Here is a 20,582-nt window from a genome sequence, read left to right as displayed (position 1 = left end):
TTTTCGTGGTCAAGTCCATATCTCAGATACTATAAGCAATAGGTCTACTATATTTGGTGTATGGAATGATTGTAAGGTGTGCATGTAATTCTGGCTTGGTTTATCTGACCTGGACCTCATTTTTTGGATCATATTAAGAAATTAAAACAGCACATTATAAAGTTCATGCATCCAAAACGCTCAAAGCCAAATATTTGAAAGCCATAAATTTATGTGAAACTTGTAGTAAAACTTTATATTTAGGACTTGCAACATAAAATCAATGGTTAGAAAAGCAGGTGAGACATTTCAGCGTGTTCACTCATATTTCTTTAAGGTGTTGAACCACTAACTTGATCCCGATCACAAAGAACATACAAAAAAATATGACCTATTTCAAACAAAATAGTTCTTAAGCATAGCCATTTCTTTGTAAATAAGTAAAATATGTGGGTAATTTTGTTATCAATTGAAAGCTTTAGGACTTGGGATCACTGCAGAACCCCCTTATTGAAAGTTTCCTTTGAATACCAAAAAAATATGAAATTGAAATAGGTTGGCATAATTTGCCCATTGTTTAGAACATAACAACCTGTTTTTGTTCTACCAAACTTCCAGGAACCAGTGCACTCTAGTATGCAATAAAAGGTTTGTTTAGATCATAACTACCTGTTTTTGTACTACCAAACTTCCAGGAACCAGTCCACTCTAGTATGCAATAAAAGGTATGTTTAGATCATAACTACCTGTTTTTGTACTACCAAACTTCCAGGAACCAGTGCACTCTAGTATGCAATAAAAGGTTTGTTTAGATCATTACCTGTTTTTGTACTACCAAACTTCCAGGAACCAGTGCACTCTAGTATGCAATAAAAGGTATGTTTAGATCATAACTACCTGTTTTTGTACTACCAAACTTCCAGGAACCATTGCACTCTTGTATGCAATAAAAGGTTTGTTTAGGGAGCTACCATTTGATTTTTATGGGGGGGGCTAGGATGAAAAATTTTGTCCTGCATTTTTTTTTAGTTGTAATCTCTGTCCTGCCTTTTATTTTTCACTCTATTCGGTCCTGCCTTTATTTTTATTAGTTTATCCTGACTTTTTTTACATAAATTGTCATCCTGCCTTTTTTTTTGCCAAGTTGCTCATCCTGCCTTTTTTTTTTACTCAAAACTCCTGTCGTGCCTTTTTTTTTTCAAATTTCATCCTAGCCCCCCCCCCCCCCCCCCCATAAAAATCAAATGGTAGCTCCCTTAGATCAGAACTACCTGTTTTTGTACTACCAAACTTCCAGGAACCAGTGCACTCTAGTATGCAATAAAAGGTTTGTTTAGATCATAACTACCTGTTTTTGTAATACCAAACTTCCAGGAACCAGTGCACTCTTGTATGCAATAAAAGGTTTGTTTAGATCATAACGACCTGTTTTTGTACTACCAAACTTCCAGGAACCAGTGCACTCTTGTAAGGGAGCTGCCATTCGATTTTTATGGGGGGCTAGGATGAAAAATTTTGTCCTGCATATTTTTTTAGTTGTAATCTCTGTCCTGCCTTTTTATTTTTCACTCTATTCGGTCCTGCATTTTTTTTTTAGTTTATCCTGACTTTTTTACATAAATTGTCATCCTGCCTTTTTTTTTTGCAAAGCGTCTCATCCTGCCTTTTTTTTTTACTCAAAACTCCTGTCCTGTCTATTTTTTTCAAATTTCATCCTAGCCCCGCGGAGCCCTATACGAATTCTTGATATCTACTTTAGCGTCATTTACGATTGAATTATATTTCTGTGCTGATGTTTATGGTATTTGAGTATCTATTGGTAGTATGATATTATGATAGCGTATAATTGATGTCTCAGGCTGATCAAATGTAAAATAGGACGGCCAGTATAGTATTTTATTAATATAAGATAGATTGATCTATGGACCAATATATAACATTAATTCAAAAAGAACAACACCATGTGTACATTACTACAATAAAATGAGATAAATTGGCTTATTTTATATATTTTTATAAGACCAAAGGGTCAACTTCCAAAAAAATAGACACACGAAGACATGTATATTGTTAAAGGCCGTATATTTTAACCGTTTTTGTTTGGATACATGCATATTGTTGAAGGCCGTATATATTAACCGGTATAGAAATATCAAGATGCGGTATAAATACCAATGAAACAAAATGACGTAGATAACAACTATCGGGTGTTTGAACATGCATATTGTTGAAGGCTGTACATGTTAACCTTGAGATGCTTTGGTTTTTGTTTGGACACATGAATATCGTTTAAGGCCATTTACATTAACCTGAAGATGCTTTGGATTTTGTTCGGACATATGTATATTGTTGAAGGCCGAATATGTTAACATTAAGAGGCTTTTTTTTTTTTATTTTTTACACATTTATATTGTTAAAGGTCGTATATGTTAACCTCAAGATACATTGGGTTTTGTTTGAACATGCATATTGTTGAAGGCTGTATATGTCAACCTTAAGGTGTTTTTTGTTTGTTTGGACACATGCACATTATTGCATGTCGTAAATGTTAACATTAAGATGCTTTGGTTTATTTTGGACACATTTATATTGTTGAAGACCGTTTATTTCAACATTTAAAGGCTTAGTTTTTTGTATTGTTTGGTTTGTTTTCTCTTTGAAGATCTTTGAAGTGAAATGCACATTTCCTTTCATTCATATAATATTATTTTGACGTCCATTCTAACACATTTTTTTTTATTATTATAAACACTGCGTTGATTTTTTTTATAAATTGAAATTCGTGAATTTTTATTTTCGCAGATTTAGAACGTGGGAACGCCTGCCACGATAATGCGGTGACTGTAAATCACTGTTTTGATATGAAATATCATGCTTTTGTAATATTTAACAGTCAACTGTTGACAAAACTTTTAATAGTTCGAAAGACTAATGATTTTCTTACCCAAGATCAGATTACCACGGCTGTATTTGGCAAAACCTTTCGGAATTCTTAGTGCTCTTCAATTTTGTACTTGATTTGAAATTTTATTTCGAGAGCCATTGATGACTCTTGTAGACGAAACACGTGTCTGGCGTACCAAAGTTATAATCCTGGTATCTTTGATGACTTATTTATTTGGTTGGATTTGCTTAGATTTTAGTGTCCAACATTTAGATGTTGACCCTTTGGTCTCGTAAAATTTATAATATAAATTAGGTTTTTGTCATTATTGTAGCTATAAAACACATTGTGCTGTTCTTTTTTAATTTGTTTTTTTATTTTGGGCCATAGGTCAATTTATCTCATATGAATTATTTCGATGTTATTTGGGCCCCTGGGTTTTTTAAGTCCTAGCTGTCAATTTATTTTTAGAAGTTACTTTAAAATGCTGATGAAGGAATTTTATTTTTAGATATTACTATTAAAAGTTGTTGATGAAGGTTTTTTAATTTTAGCCATGACTATGATGTCTTTTTCTATTTTAATACTCTTATGATGTATTTAAATGGGGTTTTATGGTTAAAAAAAGCATCTTTCTAGTTTCCAGACAGTAACTTGTGATTAAGTGTATGGATCTCTCTAAAATTGTACTACAAGGTTCCATACTACAAAGGAAAGACTTCAATTGAGTTTGATGGTTAATGCTAAAAGGGGGATTCAAAATTTTTTTGGGGAAGTGGGGTTTCCATTTTTTTTTAAAAGGGTTCATATATTTTTTTTCAAATTTTTCAAAAGTTTCAAGAAGAAATCTTCAATTGCACAGTATTGTGCATTAGATTTGTAAGATCTTTGACCACATTTATTTTGTGTCAGAAACCTATATTATGTCAAAAATTTGATCACAATCCAAATTCAGATAGTATCAAGCTTGAATATTGTGTCCAAATTTGCCCCAACTGTTCAGGGTTCGACCACTGCGGTCGTATCAGGCTGCGCTCAGCGAAGCATTTTATTATTTATTGAATTTCTAAACACATGTGGCAGAATACTCAACCCTGATGATGGCCGCTTACTAGGTAAAAGAAGACTCTACACATGCATAAGTATAAAAGTTCTGAATTCATTATTATTGTAACTTTATGTGTAAGCATTGTGTTATTTCTTATGATGAAACCTGCAAACTTTCGTGGTTTTAATGTCCTATTAATAATAAAATGATTATAAGTAACATTAATATAAAAATATATTAAAAAATAAAATCTATGAAAAATAAGCGGTATCTATATTTTCCTTCTAAAATCAGTGTTATACTTGGTACTTTCCGCCTGTTTTTTAGATAACACTAATCAGTGATTAAGTTCACAACAAGCACTTTAATTGCATACCTTTATCTTCTTAATAGCAAGGTCAAGCCGGGCAAAAAAAAGGGGGGACTGCTGATGCCTGTCTGTATAAACTGAAATAAAAATAACAATTTAAAGTTCATGGATGACACATTTTCTGAAAAATATGTGAAAATGGTTCACGTTTAAAATGGAAATATAGAAATAAAATTATCTCAAAAATAAAATGTATCGTACTTTGGACACCAGAATAAAAAAATATACAATGTGATGATGGAAACCCAATCATATTAGAGTAAACTTTAGGAGACTATGATATTGAAAAATTAAATCTACTTTCAACTAGCTATATCTATTGGCCTATCGGTAAATTGCTATTTTCTTATTTAAGAACAACGGTTGTAGCAGATGGTCTGGGTTGGGTAAATTAATGACAAACATGCATTAAATAAAATACTGGTAACAATTAATGTTTAACGAAGATAAAGCAAAGAAAATTAAAGAATTTAGAATAATGACCTGAAAGAGAATTTAAGAATCAATAGAAACAGAATAGAAGACTCCACCCAAATCCGCTTATGTATATACACTAGGAATGGGACATTTTACATGAATACTCCCTTCCGTGTTATATATTGAATATATAAAATAGAACGAAGGAACCTGGTATTTAGAAATCTACGATTAGTCAATTCCATTTCCGTCAACTGTTTCTCATTCCGTATATGACCGCAGTTATACTACATGTATGTATGGGAACTAAATATACATAACACTGTCACATATATGTACGAAATACCCTAAAGCTTATTTACATGCACGAACCGATTAATATTTTCTTCGTTTGATTTATTCAATTCTAGAATCATTTTTATAGCAGTCAAATATAGAATAGATCTTCCTACTATAATCATTATGGCACCTGTGTGAATAAAGTACAAATTAATTATAAATCATCATGCTTTTCTTCAACAAAAAACAAGAGCTGTATTTATTCAACGTTACGCATGGCTTAAGATAAAATGCTGTAATACCCGATGTCATTTGGGTTAATTGAGACGTCATCTATCCAGTATTGTGGTAAATGACGTCCATGTACACGGAAAGCGTGAATCGGAACATAGTGATGAATAATAAACTTGTAGATGATATATAAAGCCTATCGAAACATCAAATGACACCAAAGTTAAATATCTTTTCCATTTAACAGACCACTGTTTTATTGGCTAACATGTTGACAAATTTTACCACTGTGTGTGTTGTGCTGAGCGCTTCACTAATGCTGTCGTCTGCTTTCCCGTATGGCTTTCCTAACTTCCGATCATCCTACCGTGGTGGTTATGGATTTGGTGATATTGGCGGAACCTACAGCAGATTTCCAGGTTTTGGAGGTGCTTATTCGGCTTTCCCGTCCTATGGCAGAATCCAACATCCATACAATACAGTAAATTACCACCGTCATGTAACGCCTTACTCATACGGAGGTAGAGGTTTCCTGAATAACTTCCTTAGTGGGTCAACATTACCTTCAAGTAAGTAACTAACAATTTTATGAATGGCATGTCAAGGATTTGAAAAAATACCACCCAAAGCTCAAATGTTTTTTTCATTCCTTTAATATAGGAAAATATTTTAGCCTACAATGACAAAGATGTTGCGACATATTGAGGAAGAAAGCAGCAATTTTACATATGATTGATTGGTGTATAAACAGTACAAAACTTTAAGCATATCATCAGTCTTGTTCGAACAACTTTCATAGTTTTTAGGTATACAAATGTAAAATTAACAGTAAATTTGAATGAAAGGGCCTCGTAATGTCAAACTGAAACTATAAATTAACTTAAAGTTGATTGAAAAGGCCTTTTTCTTGGTCGCATGAAATGGAAAATCACAAAGTAATAAACGTCAAGTATCGGTATAATATATGTAGATCTGGATGGGATTTATAGAATAGAGAACAATGGGGTTAAAATAGAGAATAAAGGTCCAATAAACTAAAGAATAGAAAAAAATGTAAAGATTAGATAATAATGGCGTGCTAAAATATCATGAATAAATAATACTTGGCAACAAATTAAAAAAAAGATAGAAAGATGGCCTAAAATAAATCAAGAAGTCAAAAATGGAGACCCTTCCATTCCAGACCGTCAAACACGAATTCAAATATCCACGAAAGTACAATTCTTCCTGAATCCACGAAAATTGGTACCCAAGAAACATAGGAATTCACAATGTATTTAATATTTATGTTACATATTTGCTTTAAGCCAACTAACACCTTGAGTTAAGCAAAACACTGTCGAAGTTGCTTCATTTTGAGACAAAACAATCTATATATATAATAAGAGCCACAAACTTACCTACTACGATATTTTGTTTCATGTAATTTTTTTCCCTAAGTCATTTTCTCATACTTGATGCTAAAAAAGTAAACATAATATCGTCTTAAAATGATAATTTTGAAAGGTTTAAATAATTCAAAAATCTTAATAATCATATACAGCTTTCATCATACATCGCCTGTCAATCCTTTGTATATAAATGAAAATAAAACTTTTTAAATGCTGGGCGTCCGAAGATCTTTTCTGGAATTATCTTCAACAAGAACGATAAAACCCGAACCTTTGAAAGCTATGAATGTATACTTTGAATTTAACATCACAAATTCAAGCACATACACCTGTTTTAACACTAATATAAATATAGCAACATCTACTAAAGCGCCGTAAATGTATACTTTGAATTTAACATCACAAATTCAAGCACATAAACCTGTTTTTAACACTAACATAAATATAGCTACATCCACTATAGCGCTGTAAATGAAAAAAAAGTCGAGTTTCAATGTGTGTGAAGAATTAAGCAAAAGAAAACAAAATGCCGTAGAATGAATTTTACTATTGTTTAAAAAACTATATCGTTCTTTTATTTTACCTCAGAAGTATCTAATTTTAAATGCTTGTTGAAATCCAACACCACTCCTAAACTCACAGTTTGAAATAAATGTCATACAACAAAAATAAAAACATACAAACAACCACAAGGATAATAACCAACAAATAACAACAACTTAAAAATAGAAAGGAAACGACAAAAAATAAAGTCGGACAACATATTTCATATTTTCGATTTCCGTAAACCTGTTTTAGCTTTAATTTTTGATATCATTTATAGAATATGCTTTGATGTTTTTAAGATTATGGTATATAATTGTTAATATTTTTCTTATTTTTTAGTGGCTCTCGGATTTTTAGTTGGAAAGGCCTTATGAAAGATACTCAACACATTTACTGGATATTGCCAAAGAATAGATGACTTTTTTTGTATATTTATAAACTAGAAGTTGTGAAATAAAAATTTCTATCAATTAGATGATGGTGTAAATCAATCAAAACTTTGGTGTTTTGTGTTCTTTTGGTTTTTTAGTCGGTTTTTGTTTTTTGCCATGCCATCGTCTGTTTGTTTTTGACTAAGAGTTTGAATATCCTTTTGGTATCTCTCGCCTCTCTTTTAGATTTCTATAAAGTGTTTTGTGAACTTGATCGTCTTTTCGTAGATTTCGTTTTGCCATGGCGTTGTAAGCAACTTCCGCATTTTTTTTAAAGAAGTAAATCATTATTCAACCTTGATATTCGATTCAGTGTCGTGGGAATAATACAGTTCAGTGTTTCTGTTGTTCCGTTGTTTTCCTCTTATAGTTGATGTGCTTCCCTCTGTTTTGGTTTGTGACCCGGATTTGTTTTAGCTTAATCGATTTATGACGATTGAACATCGGTATACTACTGTTGCCTTTATTTAGTGTGGAAATACGAAAAAGAGCATCCAAATATAAAAATATTACAGATACAAAATGATCAAGCATATATATATCAGACAATCCGGTCTCACTTTGGCACAAATGGGCAAATTAAAAGAACTTGTTTATGGGAAAGTCACTGATTACCATGGGACGGGGGAAAAAAAAGGGGGGGATGGTCTGGTTGGTCTAGAAGTCGTTTACGAGTACGGAAGTTGAATTAATGAATGCATCTATTTTGATACGCATGTACATTTCATCAGGAATGATGAGATACATAGTTCTATGAAACCAAATACACAGAACCCTTTTCAAAATATGATTACACTTAATGATAAGAAACATAGAAAAAGTCTGATATAACAATACAATTGCAATGAGATTTGTTTACTGATGGAAACTTCTTTTGTTACTATTTAAATAGCAAGATTGAAAAAGAAAAAGAAGTCAGAACGAAAAAAAAAAAAAACAAAAACAGAAAGAAACAACCAAAGCAAAACAAAAAGCCATACGAAAACAAAATAATAAGAAATAATTGAATAAGTAGAAAACAAGAAGAAAATGAACCAAAAACAATGGAGATTACATGTAACCAGCAAACTTATATTTGGTGTTTAATCTTAAAATTATTAATGATTCGTCTGTGTATACGATACTGGTCGTTTGAAATGACCGATTTGTCCTCAGATTAATAGTTATCTCAGATTTGTCCAAGCTGCATGTAGCAATTAACACAAAGTAAAATGTTAAATTAAAAATAAGAGGATGCGATATGAATGTCAATGAGACAACTCTCTACTAAAGACCAACTGACGTAGAAGTTGACAACTTTTGGACCCCGTTTGATCTTGCGATGATTAATGACTCGTTTGTGTATACGATACTGACCGTTTAAAATGATCAGTTTGTCTCTAGGCTACTGATCTCAGATGTCTAAGCAGCAGGTAGCAGTTAACACAAATAAAAGACTAAATATAAAAATAAGAGATGTGGTATGATAGCCAATGAGACAACTCTCCAACAAAGACCAAGTGACGTAATCATTAACAACAACAATTAAGTAAGGCCTTCAACAATTAGCGAAATACCGCATAGCAAGCTAGAAAAGGCCCCTAAATGACAAATGTAAAACAATTCAAACGAGACAACTACCTGAATCATAAACAAATAAATAAACGAAAAACAAATATCATATACAGCAACAAACGACATTCACTGAATTTCAGGCTCATGACTTGGGACAGACACATACATAAACTGGCGGTATAAAAATATGTTTGCGGCTTCCACCCTATCCTTACATAGAAAAGTGGTGTAACAGCATTACATAAGAACAAATTATCAAAAACAGTTGAAAAGGGCTTAACTCATCAGATTGATACAAAACAAAAAAACAACTAACAAAAACACTAAAGACCCAAGAACAGACCCGAGAGTACTCGCAGCTACCGAAAGCTAGTCCAAACACAATAGCAAATAATAAAAACAATCATGTATCTTAGAATAAAATATTAATCAGCACACATCAAACGTCCAATGTATTTAGTGTAAAGACGTCATTTACAGTCAGAGAAAAACAACTAAATATTAATTTCGTATACATACGAAAACATGTTTGTGACCGCAAAACCCTTCCCTATACATACGCCAAAACATAGTTATCGACAGAGTGTAGGACTGTGAATGTTCATAGGTGTATCTCAATAATATTTAGTATGGGTTTTAATTTATTGATAACAAAATCTAAATTTATATCGAAAAAACAATATTTAAAGATCTAACTACAGATTGGTAACCTTTTAGAATAAGTTTATTTAAAAGATCGATTTGATTACCAGAATAGTATCTAAATTTACGGGCTCAGTAATCAACTTCACCATAAACATTTGAATGTGCCATTCCGTTTGTAAGAAGTTTTCTACAGGTACAGCCAACCTTCCAAACGAAATCTTTGTATCTTTTAAAGAATTTAGTAGAGGTTTTATGTAATTCGCGTATACGAAATCCTTGACATATAAATTTACCAGTAATGCATAGATTACGTTCATTGAAAATAAAACGTCATTATAGACACGGACTTAACGAACGAGTTTGGATAAAAAAAAAACCGTAAGATTGTACCATGAAACATCTCTGTCCAAAAAAGGAACATTTAACAACAGGGAACTGAAAATCGTCCTTTCTGACGTAAATCTTTGTGTACAGTTTCCCGTGTAAAACTGAAACATCTAAATCTAAGAAAAGACAGTTATTGCTGTTTATATTTGATTTATATAATAAAAATAAAAATACACCATGTTATCTCAGCTCCCCCTAGAACAATAATGAAACTTTAGACAATTAATAATTGATGAGTGAATTGGTGCAGTTTACAGAATTATAAACTTCGTAAATATGTGTTCAATCGTATAACGTTCAAGGATTTTCATTACGTTATTTATATCTAAATATAGGTTTTATAAACAAATAAGAACCTTTGGTATCTTCCGCTTTAGATGACAACTATCAGTGATTTTTTAAACAATAGGCATTTTAATCGCATAACTTTATCTTGTAATCACATGATCAGAAAAATACCATAAAAGGTATATATGGTAATTCCCCTTGTTATTGCTCTTTGATCAGTTTTGTGTATTTGTATATTTGAATACAGGAAATCTTATTTTAATGAAAAATGAACCATCATGTTAGTGACAAATGTTTTTGTTTTTTGTTTTTGTTTTTGTTTTTGTTTTTGTTTTTGTTTTTGTTTTTTGTGTGTGTTTTTAAAGGGGGAATGCCTCATTCTGTAGAACTTGAAACTTTCAGAATTCAATAAAAAATACACTGCGACATTGTTTCAAATCGCGCTTTCGAACCATATAAAAAATAATAATAATATTTAAAAAAAAGAAAGATGTGTAATAACATAAACGGTACCAATTTTTCTGCACCAGATGCGCATTTCGACAATAAATGTCTCTTCAGTGATGCTCGAGACCAAAATATTTGAAAATCCAAAGCTTATTAAAAAGATGAAGAGCTATAAACCAAAAGGGACAAAAAAGTAAAGCCAAAGCCGGGCAAGGAATCAGAGCTTTGAATGAGGGAGATACATTCCTTAACTTAAATAATATTAAAATTTTGTAACAGCAAATTTTAATAACACAAAATCCGTGTTTTCATACCAGTAACGAAGTACTGGCTACTGGGCTAGTGATACCCTCGGGGACTATCAGTCCACCAGTAGAGGCATTTACCCAGTGGTAGCAATAACATAAACGGTACCAATTTTTCTGCACCAGATGCGCATTTCGACAATAAATGTCTCTTCAGTGATGCTCGAGGCCTAAATATTTGAAAATCCAAAGCTTATTAAAAAGATGAAGAGCTATAAACCAAAAGAGACAAAAAAGTAAAGCCAAAGCCGGGCAAGGAATCAGAGCTTTGAATGAGGGAGATACATTCCTTAATTTTAAATAATTTTCAAAATTATGTAACAGCAAATTTTAATAACACAAAATCCGTGTTTTCATGCCAGTAACGAAGTACTGGCTATTGGGCTAGTGATACCCTCGGGGACTATCAGTCTACCAGCAGAGGCATTGGCCCAGTGGTAGCAATAACATAAACAGTACCAATTTTTCTGCACCAGATGCGCATTTCGACAATAAATGTCTCTTCAGTGATGCTCGAGGCCTAAATATTTGAAAATCCAAAGCTTATTAAAAAGATGAAGAGCTATAAACCAAAAGGGACAAAAAAGTAAAGCCAAAGCCGGGCAAGGAATCAAAGCTTTGCATGAGGGAGATACATTCCTTAATTTTAAATAATTTTCAAAATTTTGTAACAGCAAATTTTAAGAACACAAAATCCGTGTTTTCATGCCAGTAACGAAGTACTGGCTACTGGGCTAGTAAACAGTTCACCCTTTTAAATTTAAAATATTAAACTAAATTGTTTCAAATATAAAATTTATCTCACTCAGGACATGAAAATGAAACCAATGATCCATCCCACGGAAAATGATTGACCTATGGTTGAACAGAAATGGTCCATCCCCCCGCCCTCGGAAATCCTTAACCCCCAGCAATTGTATGTTAACCTTAGAAACAATTAATTTGAAAAATTAAACCTACTCTCTAGTCGTTTTATCTATTGGCCTGGTCGTAAATTGCTATTTTGTTATCTAAGAACTAAGGTTGTAGCAGATGGCTTGGGTGGGGGTAAACTGATCACAAAAAAACCATGTATAAGAATAATAAATAATGAATCGGCATTTAATGGTTACATAAGATAAAGAAAAGAAAGTTAATGAATTTAGAATAATGACATGAAAGAGAATAAAAAATAAATAGATACAGAATAGTAGATCTCATCCAAACCAACGTATATATATATATATATATACACTGGAAATAATCGGTACATTTTACATAATCACACACTACAAATATCTACCAAGAATAGTCCCTCCCGTGTTATATATTGAATATTTAAAATGGAAAAAAACGAACCTGGGCGACAGAAATCCACGATTAGTCAATTCATTTCCCATAATTTGCTTCACTTCCGTATATGACCACAGTCATACAATGTATGGGAAATAGATATACATAACACTGTCACACATATGCACGAAATACCCTAAAACTTATTAACATTTATGACGCAGAGCCAGAACGGATTAGTATTTTCTCCGTTTGAATTTGTATTGTTAACAGTCAAACTTAGAATAAATCTTCGTACTTTGTTCTCACCTGTTTAAATTCAGTAAAAATTATTAATTAATCAACATATTTGTCCATTGAAAATATCCAATAGTTACATATATGATAAAAATTATTGTGTATGCCTTAAGCTATAAAGTTGTCATACCCGGTGTCATTTGTGTTAATTGAGACATCAAATTCAAGTACTGTGGTATATATCGACCGTTTACACAATAACGGAATCGGAAATATAGTGATGAATAACATACGTTTAGATGATATATAAAGCCTTTCAAAATGTTTATTGCCATCAAAGTTAGATATCTTCTCTTTTTTAACAAACCACTGACTATTTCGCTAACATGTGGACTAATTTTACCACTGCCTTTGTTGTACTGAGCGCTTCACTCGTGCTGTCGTCTGCTTTACCATATGGCTTTCCTAACTTCCGATCATCCTATCGTGGTGGCTATGGATTTGGTGATATTGGAGGCACCTATAGCAGATTTCCAGGTTTTGGCGGTGCTTATTCGGCTTTTCCGTCCTATGGTGGAATACAACATCCATACAATACAGTAAATTACCACCGTCATGTAACGCCGTACACATACAGAGGAAGAGGTTTCCTGAATAACTTTCTTAGTGGGTCAACATTACCTTCAAGTGAGTAATTATCAGATTTTATAAAAGGCATGTGAAGGATAAAAAAAGATACCAACCAAAAGCTAAAACCTTCTACAAAAAGTTCTTTTCGTTCCGTTAGTAAATAAAAACATGCAAGTTTGCAATGGAAAGTGGGTAAGGTTTAGGGGGAACATTGCGCAAGAAAACAATCTTAGTATCAATTATTGATTGCTGTTTAAAAAAATTAAAACTTTTAAATTTAAATTTGACAATGAAGATCTAGCGGAAATGCCAAATTAATCAGTGCGTAATGTGTACAATCTTTACGTTTCTGAAATTTGTTCATTCCCTTTAATCTTTTGTTAAATTTAAAGCTTTTGATATCAACATGATAAATAGTTATTTTGTAAGTGCTTAGAACGTCTATAAACCACTTTTAATTTATAATACTTTGCATAAGCAGCAGCCAAATTGGTCCGCTATAGAACCAGTCAACAAATGACGAAGATAAACAAGCTGTATTTAAAGGGCGTAATTACAGAACCAAATTAGGAATTGGTAAACAGACAATCAGTCTACACGATATTTTGTCTCAATGATTTTTTTTCGTTTTGGTCGTTTGCTCATATTTGATGCTTTAAAATATTTTCATAAAATCGACTTATATTTGATAATTATCGGAGGTAAAACATGTAGAATTGACATAATTTTCATGATTATGAAAACTTTAAATAACTTTACATATAATGGCTTTTATCATACATTGCCATTCAATCCGTCGATTTTAATAAGAATAGAACGTTTCAAATCTCGTGCATCTGAAGGGCTTTTCTGGGTTTAACTTCGTCTAGAACGCGAAAACCCAAAAATATGAAACACGCAATTGTAAACTTCGAATTAAACATCACAAATTCAAGCACATGAACCCGTATTTAACGCTAACATAAATATAGCTACATCCAACATAGCGCTGTAAATGAAAAAAAGTGTTATTGGTGGTAAAGAATGTGTGAAGCATTTTGGAAAAGACACAAAAAAGGAATGCCTTAGAAAGAATTTTATTATTGTTTGAAAAGTTACCCATTTCTTCAATGTTAACAAAAGTATCGGATTTTAAAGGTTTGTTGAAATCCAACACCACTCCTGGAATTCACTGTTTAAATAAATGCTATAAAAAAGAACAATTAAAAAAAAAAGGAATTCAGCCAACAAACAAAACAGAAAAGACAAAAATAGAAAAAGACAACAGATTGTTTTACTTTTGATTTTGCATACACATGGATTTAGATTAAAATTGTTTAGTCAATTATAGAAGATATTTTGTTGACTTTTAGATAATGGTATATAACTGTTAAAACTGTTTTTGTTTTGTAGTGGCTCTAGGATTCTTAGTTGGAAAGGCATTATGAGATCTAGAGATACCAAAGACAGTTACTGGATATTGCCAAAGACTAGAAGACGTTTTTTATATTTATAAAGTAGAAGTTGTAAATAAAAAAAATGCTATGAATTAAATAATGGTGTAAATCAATCTTCAGTTTCCTATGTAGTGTTTTGAGGTCTAATCATCTTTTCGTTTTTTGCTATGGCTCTGTAAGTTTTTCTTTAATGTATCAGTTTGAATGTCCCCTTGGCATATTTTGCATCTTTTTTAAGAAACTAAATCGTTGTTTAACGTTAAAAGTCGATTTAGTGTACATGGTGGTAATGTTTTAGTGAGAAAATACGACACTCTTATCTTACTTTTGCACAAATGAACAAATAAAAAGAACTGTTGCATTATGGGACAGTCATTTGTTAACAGGAGACAAGGGGTCTGGTTGGTCTTGAAGTAATTTTGAAGACGGAAGTTGAATTAATGAATTCATCAATTTTGTTGCGCATGTATATATATCAATTTCACCATAAATGGTCGGATACATAAACCAAATATACATAACACATTAAAACATTACTTTTTTGAAATAAGATTAAAACTCGACATGAAACATTGTTTTGTTTATTTCTTCAAGATTTTTTTACTTATTCAATTATTTCGTATTACGTTATTAGGTAAAATAAAAAAACCTTAGAAGACAGAATAATACGAAATAATTGAATAAGTAAAAACAAACCTTGAAGAAAAATGAAAAAAAAAGGGCTAAATATAAAAAAAAGAGGACGAGGTATGATTGCCAATAAAACAAACCTCCCCAAAAGACCACATGACGTAGAAGTAAATCACTATAGGTCATCGTACGGCCTTCAAGAATTAGCAAAACCCACACCGCATGGCAAGATGTATAAGGCCTCCATACGACCAACGTAAAACAATTCAAACGAGGAAACTAACGGCATGATTTATGTTTTAAGGATGAACGCTCTTCTAGTTTTTGAATTTTTGCCAGATATTAGAAATCCTCTAGTTTTATCTATGTAGTGCCATTAAAATTTTTTGCCCACTAACCCCAACTTTTTCCCCATAATTTGATTACATGTAGTTTAAAATGCTATCTTTGAAAATCTTATAAAATCCTTGTTATTTTTTCATAGTTTTTGAATGAAAAAGGTACCATTGTTGAATGTATGAAAAATGTAGAGAGAATCATTTCCCGCAAAATTTTCAATGGCTTATATCTCGAAAACAAGCACACGTATCCTTCATTTTTTTCTGCTTTTTGAGTTCCTTTATTTATATAATACCAATCTATAACAGTCTTTTAGAAAGCTTGTTATTTTGAAACAGAGTAGCGAACATCCTTAAAGTCAATTATATGTTTTGTTGTCCTGATATATGGTATATAAGTGTTCATTTTGTGTTGTTTTGTAGTAAACAATACATAGCAATGCAATGTGCTTCATTTTCTTTAGATACTTATAACTTAAAAAGCAAATCAAAATAAAATTTAGCATTACTATTAATGATTCATGTGTGTATGATACTATGTACGATACTTACCGTTTGAAATGACCGATTGGTCATGTGATTACCAGTAATAGCATATTTAACTAAGCAGCAGGTAACAATTAACACAAAGTAAAAGGTTAAAGTATGAAAAGATTTAAACATTCTAAATTCACGCTTGTCAATTTATTATTTTGGAAACTCTTGTCAAAAATCTATTTTTAAGCCACTGCATAAACTGCTGGTGTTGGAACTATAAATGATTAAAAAAAAAGCCTTAGTCTATTTCTACATTAAAAGTATGCAATAAAAGATCCAGCTAGCCGCAAACATATGGAGCTTTTTTCACAAAAAATCATGCATCTTAAATTGATCGTAAGTTATACTGAAATGTCATAACTTTTACTCGTAAGTTTTTTAATAAATGAGTCGCTGTCTTCATTATCAAAGAACTGGAACTGCGAAGGTATTGTCAATATTGATCTTTTTCTCTACAGTTTTGAAGCATGTTGATCCCAAAGATATCTTCTTTCAAACGTATATTTATCCGACTAGAAATCATGCTTAAAACATTGTTTTTATACTTGTTTCCTGTTATAACTAATCAATTCTAATTCCCGAGCCCTCTTAGATTATGTTCCAATTGTTGTAACCACAATCCTGTCGCTTACCATCGAATGTGACCTACCGAGTTATACTTATGACCAGGTTTGTATTCATATGAGCAACACGACGGGCGCTACATGTGGGAAGTGATCTGCTTACCTTTTCGAAGCATCTAAGATCACCCACACATTTGGGTTTGTGTTGCTCCGTCATTAGTTTTCTATGTTGTATTTTGTGTACACTTGTGTGTCTTTTTGTCGTTTTTCGTTTTTTACCATGGCATTGTCAGTTTGTTTACAACATATGAGTTTGAATATCTTTCGCCTCTCCATTAAATTCCAGTGACAAAGCTGCAAAAGCACATACTACATTTTGAAATCAACAAATACATACGAAATTAAAAAGTTAAAAGTGAAAATTGTTTACAACACTATGTAACATATGAGTCACATTCTTTTTATGTCACTCTTTAGGTCCTATTTGATGTTACATAAAAGTTGCCGTTCTAGACAAATTGGAATATTAACTTTTTTCACGTCAAAATAATGAGTGTCGTGACCAGAATATACATTAATATATCGATTTATTTCCCCATATTGACAATTTTGTAACGATTGAATTTTTTTACTATTTGTACAATTTCAGGGGCCATATGTATAGTGGCTCTTATCACATATCAACACTTTCATTCAATCCTTCCTTTATTAGTTCTCAATAAAGAACCACAAGTTCAAGTATACTTATAACATCAACGTACATAAAGCTATATCCCACAAACGTTATATTTACAAGTATACTTATAACATCAACGTACATATAGCTATATCCCACAAACGTTATATTTACAAATATACTTATAACATCAACATACATAAAGCTATATCCCACAAACGTTATATTTACAAATATACTTATGACATCAACGTACATATAGCTATATCCCACAAACGTTATATTTACAAATATACTTATAACATCAACGTACATAAAGCTATATCCCACAAACGTTATATTCACAAGTATACTTATAACATCAATGTACATATAGCTATATCCCACAAACGTTATATTTACAAGTATACTTATAACATCAACGTACATATAGCTATATCCCACAAACGTTATATTTACATAACGTCCAAATGTAGAAAGTATGTTCGTGTTTCTAGGTCATTAAAAATTTTGTATGATTGTTAAAAAAAGACGAAAAAATAGACTTTTCTATAATTTGAAAAATCCTCATGGGTTTCAATTTGTGACTACCAAGTCATCTTAATTTGAATTTTCTCACATCACTCTTGAAATTGACTATTGAAAATGAGATGGAAGATAGCAAAGAGAGAATAAAAAAGGAAAAAAAAACCGACAAAATCATGCCAAAAAAAAAAGAAACAAAAAATGAGCAGTGAAATTGACAGCAAACCGGTTTTTCTGTAGTTAAAAGGGAGCCATTGTTGAACTTTTAGGGCAGATAGTAAGAATAACATTGATCCTGGTATCTATAATGAGTTTATTGATGTATTTTAATGTATGGCTCTTTTGGGTTGTTGTTGACCTGCCACGTTATGTGCATAGTTTCCAATGTATCAAGGATCATATGTCATGAACAGTGAAAGAAAAATGGTCAATATCATCCTTGACCTCCACTTTGTCATCAGTACCATCATGTTAAAATTTGAAAAGCATTGGCTGAATAGTTCCGAACTTAGAATATGATTAATATATTGTATTCTCTTCTCTATATATATTAATTCTAATAAGCATAATATGGTCAACCGTTTTTTAAGAAAATAAATCATTTTCTAACCTAACTTGTCGATTCAATGTGGTGGCAGTGCTTTTAGTGTAAAGATATGGTAAATATCATCCTTAACTCTTTGAAAATATAACAGATTAAAAATAAATGAAGCGATTTTTTACAATTTTGTCTTACTTTTACACAAACGGACATATAGAAAGAACTATTGCATTATTGGAAAGTCTATGTTTCATATGGAATTTTGGTGCCTGGTTGGATAAGAGGTCATTTAGGAGGATGGAAGTTGAATTAATGAATGCGTCTATTGATATATGCATGTACGTGTATCAATTTTATCACGAATGATTGGATACATTAATCTATGAAACCAAATACACATAACGTTTTAAAAACATAACCCTTAAAAATAATTAAATGTAAAATAGAATAAGTCTGACATTACAGTATACAGTTCTGAAATGTGTTTCGAAAAATGTTCGTGTTTTTAGGTCATTTTGAATGTTGTAGTGTTGTTAAAAATGGCGAAGAAAAATGGATTTGAATATAATTTGAAAAATCGCTTATATCAATAGTTGAAAACCAAGTTATCTTATTATAAATTTTCCCACCTCACTCTTGACTCAGTATTGAAAATGAGGCGGAAGATGCAAAATGGAGAATCAAAACTCATAAGCCAACATAAAAACGACAAAATTATGCCGACCCTCGTCCCCCCCCCCTTTAGCCCCGAAATGAGCTGTGAAATTGACAGCAATCCGGGTTTTCCGTATTATGAGGGTAGCCCTTATTGAACTTGTAGGGCATATAGTATGAATTATATTGATCCTGGTATCTATAATGAGTTTATAGATGTATTCTAATGTATGGCTCTTTTAGGATTTTTTTTCCTGCCACGTTCTGTGAATATTTCCCAATATCTCAAGAATCATATGTCCGGAACTGTAAAAGAAAAATAGTCAAATATCAACCTTGACCCTCATTATGTCATCAATAACAACATGTTTTAAAATTTGAAGAAAAGCATTGGCTGAACAGTTCATACATTATTGCACTGAAACTAAATAAAGCGTTTTTTCCAATCAATCGTTGAACATGTAAATGTAAAAAGTGAAAAGCGACAACATCTTACTTGACTTTCATTTCTTAATCAGTAACACCACATTAAAATTTAAAAGCATTGGTTGAAGGTTAATAAGTTATTAAACGTAATCTATGGACAGTCGCCTGCGGCCCGTCGTACTTTACGATTGTAATCATTGAATTTTTTTCCTTCCGAAAACACGGTTTAAAACAACGAAGGACAAAAACAGTCTACAATCACTACAAAAAATCCTAAAGCCTGAGCTACACGAGCCCACAAAAACCAGTAAGATCTCATTTAGCCGTACTTGGCATAAAAAAAAAAAACGAAAATGGAATTTTCGTGAATAATGCTTATTAAAAAGTAAAATAAAACATATACCGAACTCAAAGGAAAATTTAAATAGGAAAGTCCCTTATAAAATGGCAAAATCAAAAGCTCAAACACATCAAACGAATGGAAAACAACTGTCATATTCCTGACTTGGTACAGGCATTACCTAATGTAGAAAATGGTGGATTAAACCTGGTTTTATAGCTAGCTAAACCTCTCACTTGTATAACAGTCGCATAAAATTCCATTACATTGACAACAATGTGTGAACAAAACAAACAGACATTATCAAGTTTGTATTTTATTTGGCTGTCCAACAATTTTATTCGAGCGCCACTGACGAGACTTATGTAGACGAAACGCATCTGGTGTACCAAATTATAAGCCTGGTATCTTTCAAGACTGGTTCCCTGTCCTTTATCTGTTTGTCTCTGAGATACCCGTATGTTGCAAGGGAGAGAACCAGCCTAGGTATCTTTAATGAGTTTTGACATAAATAAATCTAAGCATTGAATATGAATCTGACAATTACAAACGCATTATACTGACTATAAGATTTA

At 31.8% G+C, this 20,582-nt stretch overlaps 2 long non-coding RNA genes across 2 annotated transcripts; both read left to right on the top strand.

Moving 5' to 3' along the window:
• Nucleotides 1–5,351: 5,351 nt before the first annotated feature.
• On the top strand, nucleotides 5,352–7,618 carry LOC127718011 (uncharacterized). The gene is made up of 2 exons (XR_007989524.1): nucleotides 5,352–5,777; nucleotides 7,485–7,618. It is a non-coding gene; the product is annotated as an uncharacterized LOC127718011 (long non-coding RNA).
• Nucleotides 7,619–13,031: 5,413 nt separating this feature from the next.
• LOC127718013 (uncharacterized) lies at nucleotides 13,032–14,890 on the top strand. The gene is made up of 2 exons (XR_007989526.1): nucleotides 13,032–13,398; nucleotides 14,734–14,890. It is a non-coding gene; the product is annotated as an uncharacterized LOC127718013 (long non-coding RNA).
• The last annotated feature ends 5,692 nt before the right edge of the window (nucleotides 14,891–20,582 follow it).

The sequence above is a fragment of the Mytilus californianus genome, unplaced genomic scaffold (genome assembly GCF_021869535.1).
Source record: "Mytilus californianus isolate M0D057914Y unplaced genomic scaffold, xbMytCali1.0.p SCAF_10, whole genome shotgun sequence".
NCBI lineage: Eukaryota > Metazoa > Mollusca > Bivalvia > Mytilida > Mytilidae > Mytilus > Mytilus californianus.
The sequence above is the reverse complement of the archived record's forward strand: the minus strand, read 5'-3'. Positions and strand labels throughout refer to the sequence as shown.